Raw genomic sequence first — 8529 nt, forward strand, 5'->3', positions numbered from 1 at the left:
CTGTGAATGTCCAAAACGGTGTAAAGTCTATAGCATTCCCTGAGCCTCCATAGTTCAGCACAATAGAAATTGAGAAGCATTTTCTTACCTGCAGGCACATTTCTTAGTCTCTTTTAGCCTATTTCTTCATCTATAATAATAATACCTAACCACTTGACTTTATATGCATTAGATCACTGTAAGTAAGCGCTTTGTAAGGTGTAAACACAATAAAAATATAAACTATCCTTAGTGGTGTTATTTTGAATCTTTACTATGTGCCGTGCAAACAAGGGCAAAACCTAATTCCCGTCTCTAATAACAGACATATGAAACATGAGAGGTTCAAAGATATCTGTGAATGAGTAGAAGCAGTTTTGTGGCAAGTTATATTAAATTCTGAGAATATCAAAAGACATTTTAAAAGAAAATTTAGAAAGTTTTAAATATATATTACAAATTACATTACTATAATGTAATTTTGAGAAAACATTTTGGAAAATTTTGTTTCAAGTGACATTTAGGGTTTTATATGTATTAATGAATTGCATAAGATAAGGATGCATATTTTGAAAATAAAATTTCATCTTCTTAAGTTTGCTATTAAATTCCTTATTTCTATTTGTACTAGAAACAATATTGCTACTACAAATACACAAGAGTGACATCTAGAGGTCTTTCAGACCAACTTCAGACATTGACAGAGCCAAGCAATATGGTTGAAGAGCTTTCCAAGCTCCCCTTGCTCAACCCCATTTACATAATAAATGGAGTTCTTCAATATTCCTGACCTGCTTGCCTAGCATCTAGTTTGACTTTTCCAGTGGTGGAAAGTTCAACTTTTCCACATTATAGCTGTTTCATAATTTTTCCTGGAATTATCCTAGCAAGTACTCTATCTAGTAGCTTCTACCCTCCAGTCCTAATTCAGCTTTGTACCTCTACATGAAATGCACCTAATCTCTTTCCTTTGGACATATAAAGATAAATCTCCTGGTTCCCCAAGTTTTTATTTCTCTATCTCTAACAGCCCTAGCATTTCTACCTGTGCCAAAAACCATCCAACTTACCTGATAGGTACCAAACTATACCTCCAGTATTATCTATTTTATTGAAGCAATGGAAAGGATGTAATATTTCTGAAAGTATCTTGGGAGTAATGGTGATTCTAAACTAACCCTATTTCCCCAGGATAGTCCAGATCTGTCCAGTATTCAGGGATCTTTTGAGCAAGCCTACCTTCTTAGGAGACTGTTCTCTGTTTGCTTGCTTTCCTTGACTACTGGCAGTCACATCCTTTTATATTACAAATTACATTATTATAATGTAATTTTGAGTCATAAATTACACTATTGTTTCCTCTAGGAATAAAGGCTGCCTTCATTCCCATTTTCTTTTGCTGGGAGAGGAAGTGGGCAAAACTACTCTCATACTTAATCACACATATAGTAGAGGATAGGAAAGGTAGCAGAATACAACAGTTACTATTATGGTATTATGTAAAAATGTGGATGTGTAACCCATGTGATTCTGCAATCTGTACTTGGGGTAAAAAAGGGAGTTCATAACTCACTTGAAGCTAATGTATGAAATATGATATGTCAAGAGCTTTGTAGGGTTTTGAACAACCAATAAAAAAATCAAAAAAAAAATACTTAATCACACATACTGGATCAGTGATTTTTTAGACTTTTATTCTACTGGCTAAATCGCCAATGGAATCTTTAAACTAAAATATAATGTATATCTGCTTTGGTTGAAGCAGGGCAAACAGGCCAATGGGGGACCATTATTCAGATTTGGAGGCAGGAAGGGAAGTTGAGTTCCATCTGCTCGACCATTTCTTCCTCCCGGTCTTCCAGGGTCCCCAGTCCACAGGCACCACCAACCTCTCATCTGTTCCAAACCACTATTGCCAATAAAATTAGAAATTTTATAAGAATGTTTTGTTCCATGTTCAGAAATAAATTCAAAAATCTTAGAAAAACACTTATATTCTAAAAAGAAAGAAATGGCCATTTAACCACTAACGAGATAGACTATCTAAAAACACAAATTAACTAGAAATTGAGAAATTACCAGATATCATCTTGAAACATTCCAAGTGCAAATGGCTTCACAGATGAATAGTTTTTAACACTCAGAGGAGGAAAATGGTTAATAGTATTGAAATTATTTCAGAGCATTCAAAAAGAAGGGTATTTACCAAATTGCTTTAACCAAGCCAGCACAGCATTGGCACTAAAATTTGAAACACACGACAAGGAAGGTACAAGAGGGGAAATGTAGAGATCCATCTCTTTTATATGTGTGTATATATGTTAGTATAAATATGTACATATATACATATAAATGTATGTACATGTTATACAAACATATATAAATATATATGTGAATATAAATATAGATGTGTATAATAGAATTCAGCAACACACCAAAGGAATAATAAATCATATCCAAATGGAATAATTTTTTAAAACATAAAGATGAAACAATTTGGGGCCAGGGTTGTGGCTTAGTGGTAGAGCACTTGCCTAGCATGTGTGAAGCACTGGGTTCAACCCCTGGTATTCCATAAAAATAAATTAAAAAATAAAGGTATTGTGTCCATCTACAACTAAAAAACATTTTTAAAAGATTAAACATTTAAGGACATCTATTTGTATAATTCATTTACATTCAAGAGAGAAAAAGTGATCCTATCAGCAAAATCCCCATTGTTATCTAAGAAGTAAAAAATCAATTTCTGAGTTTTAAATCACTCAAAAAATGGGAATTGATAGTTCTTTAATGAAATTAGATTTATGTCTCTAACAAAAGTATATATCATGCCTAATGGTCATAAAATAGATAAAACACATTACAATTTAACATTGTTCTCAAAATACCAATCATTGGATTATAGAACAGAAAGAAAACAAGATGAAAATAAAAGAAAGTAAGGAATAATTTTATTATGATTGATTACTAATATACTAATATATTTATACCTAGTTGAAACAGGAAAATTAATCAAAAAGCAATTTAGAAAACAATAATAATTCAACTTCCTAGTTGCTCTTAGATGTTTACAAAATTAATATGCAAAAATCGAGTTTTTCATACTCATAGTAACTGGGAGAAAATAGATCCAGGAAAACAGAATTAGCAATGAAATGGGGCGGGGATACCTAAGAATAAAGAATCCAGAGTACCTACATGAATAAAGTCATAAGCCTCTACTGAGATAATTCAAAGAAATGTTTTAATAAATCAAAAGATATAATTTGGATAAGAATAATAATGTAAATTTCTCAATTCTTCTGACTTAATATATAAATTCAATATCATCCCAATCACTGGAAAACTCATTGTTTCACACAGAAATATAGCTATATAAAGATATGATGCAATAGCAAATGTGTTAAAATAACCATAAAATTTTGGGAAAAGACCAAGAAGAGGAAACCAGTCTGACCAAATATCAAAATATACAAAAGGTACTGTAATTTAAAAAAAAAAAAAAAAAAAAAAAAAAAAAAAAAAAAAAAAGCTTGTTACTGGTGGAGAAATAAATGAATAATCACTGAAACAGAATAAATTTCAGAAATAAACCCAAATACATAGGATCAGTTAATTTGGGATAAAATCAATGTGCTAAATATCAAGCTATTTTTTCTCAGCTTTAAAGCTACCCTTCTAAGGGCTGTTATATGATGCTGAGCTGAGACACCTGGTTTCTACTTTTCTAGTGTCACCCTACGGACGCTGCCTACAGGGGGCGCTATATATAGAGAGAGAAAAGGGTCTTGGAGGATGTTACCGTTTTGCTTCTGTTCTGGTTGGGTTTGCCCCAGCAATGCTATTTGCTCAGGAGCATAGGTTGGTATCCACATCCTTTCCTGCATCAGGTTGGTTCCAGTGACCTCTCCTTTCAGAACTAGGCTTATTGTTCTGGGTCTCAGTTTCAAACGCAGTTTAGATTCCACAGAGATGAAAAACTAAAATATAAAAAATTTAAATCTTAAAAGTTCTAGATGACAGGAAGGAATGAAAGAGGATTCTGGAAAAATAGCCACTTGTTCTGCAGCATCCGTGATGCTTCACACCCAAACCCAACCCAGCTACTCTGCTCTCTGAAGCCAGGCAGCTGATCAGGCTCAAAGGGTGTGGGCAGTGCTGTGGCTCAGTCTGGGCCCCTCAAGACAGCACCTGTGCAGTGATTTTTTTCTTCTCTCTGCCAGAGGAGATAATGGTGAGAAGTAGCAAGCAGGCCCAGGTGAATTAGCACATTCTTCCTCCCATGGAGGTTACTACCGCCCAACATGACTTGGTTTTCTCCTTTAACAAAACAAACCCTTAGGTGGATTCTGGCTGGCAGAAGCATTCTTCACACCCATTTCTTTAAAAGCCACCAAGTTTCGGAAATTCCTACAGCAACTTCGCGGAAGCACTAAAACTTTCAGGCCACACACACACAGTGTCCCTCAAGTCTGGCTGAAAGAAAACAGGAGAGACTTGAGGTGTGAGGGCCCTGGCAAAAAAGCCGCGTGGGGCAGAGGCTCGCGGGCAGCCTCCCTGGGGTACACCACACCTCAGCTGGCTGTCCTCAGCGCAAAATCCTGTACAGAGAATTTGAGTTGCTGCCTCTTCCCGACCTGTCCCCTCAGCTACAAACCCCACATAATGACAGTTCAGTCAACACTTGCTGCCAGTTTGGCTCTGAAAATACCTACTGCTTTTCACACAATGACTCCTTTTCTTTGCCCCTCCCTCAGTGTAACAATGACATTTGCTATAAGAAGGAATATTTTGAGTTCATGATTCCAGGCAAAGATCTAATCATGAGCTTATTTTTGGTTTCTAGTCAGAAAATATCACATGGAAGAAAAGTGAACTGTTTGCCAGGTAGGGACGAATCCAAAACACCTTGCCAAAGCTGGGGGATGAAGAGATCAGCAGTGCCTTCTGGGAAACCTCAGTGGGCTTTGCACATGTAGCATTTTTTTTTACCCGTTTGGACACACTCGTGTATTTAGTTTATGTTTCTCCCTAAAAGTATTTTCTGTGATATAATTTTTAGGTACATGTTGAGTACAAGATGATCGTAATGGCCCAAAATTACGATAATTAATTGAGAATTATTGAATAGCGCAGAAAGAGGACTATACCTTCAAAGAATGAATCCCCAGATCCCTTTTCTACCAACCTGCTCACGATCAAGTCCTTCTTCGGCTATAGTAAATAAACTTTATTACATTACCTTTTACATAAAACTCTATTTACTTTCTGATTATTGTTTCTTACAGAAACTTGTTTTCATCGTTCAGTCAATATATGTTTCCATATGTGAGTATTGTTAGAGTATTATGGGTCAGAATGTTATATACCATAAATTTTCAAAATAAATGGGATTTAAAAAATCCAATTATTTTTCCCCCTGAGCAGTAAGGGTTTTTAGGAAAGAATCAACATCTTTACACCAAAAATAGGTGTATTTTTTAGATTAGCAGTGCTGTCTATAGAGTAAAAATTAAGTTGCCTTCCTCCCTGAGGGACTCAGGGCAACTATTTTGAGAATCAACTGAAGCAGCTGGAGAATTTAAGTCCTTGGGACTCACTGGAACTGTCCCTGTTCCTTGCTGCACACAGGAAGACAGCATTCTCAACATATTGTGTCAACATTTGGCCTTCACTGGTAAGGGGAAATGACCTTGAGACCTATATGAAAAGTGAAGTTCACATAAAGGAAAGGGTGTGTATCAGCAAGGGTTAGGTCTAACTGAAAATAATAGCCTCACAGTAACACTGTTTAAACAAGGTAGCAGTTATTTCTGTCTCTTGTACAGGTCTGGAGGGGACACAGGCCACATCTGCCATAGGAGCTCTATTCTTTGAAGTCCTCAGGGTCTCACACTGTTTTCCAGCTCAGAGCTTCTTCAACCCTCTGGTCCTTACCTCACAGTACAATAAGGCAACCAGAGTTCCAGCTCCCATACATATCACATTCCTCTAGTAGAGTAAAAAGAGTGACAAAAAAGAAGGACAGCAAAGGCCACAGGCCAGCTGTCCTTGAAGAAAGGTTTCTAGAAGCTACTACACTTTAGTTTTGCTTGTAACACATTTGTCTTAGCTTAGTCAAATGGCCACAAGAGATGTAGCTAACTGCAGGAGATGCTGAGAAATACAGCTTTAATTCTGGCTGACCATGTCTTTTAGTCAAATTGAACTGCCATAACAAAATACCATAGGCTTCAACAACAGTTATTTCTCACAGTTCTGGAGGCTAGGAAATCCAGCATCAAAGTGCCAGCTTTCCATTCCTGGGAAGGGCTGTCTTCCTGGCTTGCAGACAGGGGCCTTCTTGATGTGTGCTTCCATTGGCCTTTCCTGGGTGTAAGTTGTGTGTGTGAGAGGAGATCTCCTACTTCCCCTTGTTATGAGGGCACCAATCTTGTCATTAGGGTACTACCCTCAGTATCTAGCCTTAACCTGATCACCTCTAAAGGTCCCACCTCCAGGTACAAAGACATTGGAGGTTAGGGCCTCAAAATATGAATCTAGGAGGAGCATAAACATTCAGCTCCCATAACACCCTCTGACCTAGTTAAAAATGGGAGTTGGGGGCTCAATGGTGGCATACTTGCCTGGCATGTGTGATACACTGGGTTTGATTCTCAGCACTGCATATAAATAAAGGAGAAAAATATTCATTTTTTAAAAATGGGAGCTGTTAGATTGTTGAAGAAGGTCAGACCCATATTGGGAGCCAACCACAAAGTCTCCCATAATTCTAATGCTGCATTTTATTGTTTTTGATGTAAGAGCTGCCACCTGTGGAAAGCCCCATTGCCTATGGAAACTTACTCAGCTGCATTAGGAGAAAACAAAAGTCAAGAAAATAGATATTTAAAGCTGTTATCTCCATATGCATATGTTTCCTAGCTTGTCTCACAATATCCGGAACAACTTCTCAAACAACTGCTAGTTCATGATAAACTAGCCATCATAAAACTTTGAATTATAGGCAGTAAACATCAAGGTCAGAAGAACTGATATTATGCATTTTTATTTCTTTTTTGTTTTGTTTTGTTTTGCTTTTGAATGGTACATATTAATTATACAGATGGTGGGTTTCATTGTGGCATATTTGTACATACCTTAAAAACATAATCTGATCCAATTTCACTCTCCAATACTTCCCTCCCCTTGATCCTCTTCCTCTACCTTAAAAATCTCTCTTCTACTTTCATGGAGTCTTTTTCCCCTGTTTTTCCCCCTCTAGCTTCCACATATGAGAGAAAGCATAATAATTTTCTCTCTAAATCTGACTTATTTCACTGAACATTATGATTTCCAGTTTCATCCATTTCCCGCAAGTAACATAAACTCATTCTCCTTCATGGCTGACTAAATGTGATGCAAATATATATATTCACATTTTCTTTATCCATTCATCTGGTGATGGATACCTAAGCAGATTCTATAACCTGGCTATTGTGAGTTGTGCTTTGATAAACATAGTTATGAAGTTATCTGTAAAGTACATTGGCTTTAACCCTTTTGGATAAATACCAAGGTGTGGTATGCCTGAATCATATGGTACCTCCAAACTGATTTCCATAGTTACTGTACCAATTTATAGTCCCACCAACAGTGTACAGAGTTCCTTTTTCCCTGTATCACTGCCAAAATTTATTGTGATTTATATTCTTTTTAAAAAATGTCTTATTTTATTGCATTATAGTTCTTTAATTTGCTCCAATTAGTTATACATCACAGAAGAATGCATTTTGACACATTGTACACAAATGTAGCACAACTTCTTCCTCTGGCTGTACATGGTGCAGTTATTTTGATGATTGCCATTCTAACTGGAGATGGAATCTCAGTATAGCAGTTTTTGTCTCCGTGTAGCTTTGATTTGCATTTCCCTGATGGCTAAAGATGTGAAACATTTTTCTTATAATTGTTTCCTTGGTATTATTTTCTGAGCATTAGAACTCCTGTTGAGGAAGTCATTGCCCCGTGCTCTTATGTTGAAATGTTCATCCTATGTTTTCTTCTAGCAAAGTTTCTGGTTTCATTATTAGGTCTTTGATCCTTTTTGAGTTGACTTTTGTGCAGGTTGAGAGATAGGGATCTAGTTTTATTCTTCTACATATAGATATCTGGTTTTCCACACACCAGTTGTTAAAGAGGTTGTCCTTTCTCCAATCCATGTTTTTGGCACCTTGTTAAGAATCAGATAACTGTAGCTGAGTGGATTTGTCTCTGTGTCATCTATTCTGTTCCATTGGTCAATGGGTATTGTGATGCCTCTGGCATTGCTCTTTTTGCTCAGGATTACTTTGGTTATTCTAGGTCTTTTGTCTTTCTATATAAATTTTAGTATTGTATTTTTTATATACATTTTTTAATATCTTTATTTTTTAATTTATTTTTATGTGGTGCTGAGAATCGAACCCAGGGTCTCGCACATGCTGGGTGAGCACTCTACTGCTAAGCCACAACCCCAGCCCTAGGATTGTATTTTCTAGCTCTATGAAGAAAATCATTGGTATTTTGATG

The sequence above is a fragment of the Callospermophilus lateralis genome, chromosome 2 (genome assembly GCF_048772815.1).
Source record: "Callospermophilus lateralis isolate mCalLat2 chromosome 2, mCalLat2.hap1, whole genome shotgun sequence".
In the NCBI taxonomy this organism is placed as follows: Eukaryota; Metazoa; Chordata; class Mammalia; order Rodentia; family Sciuridae; genus Callospermophilus; species Callospermophilus lateralis.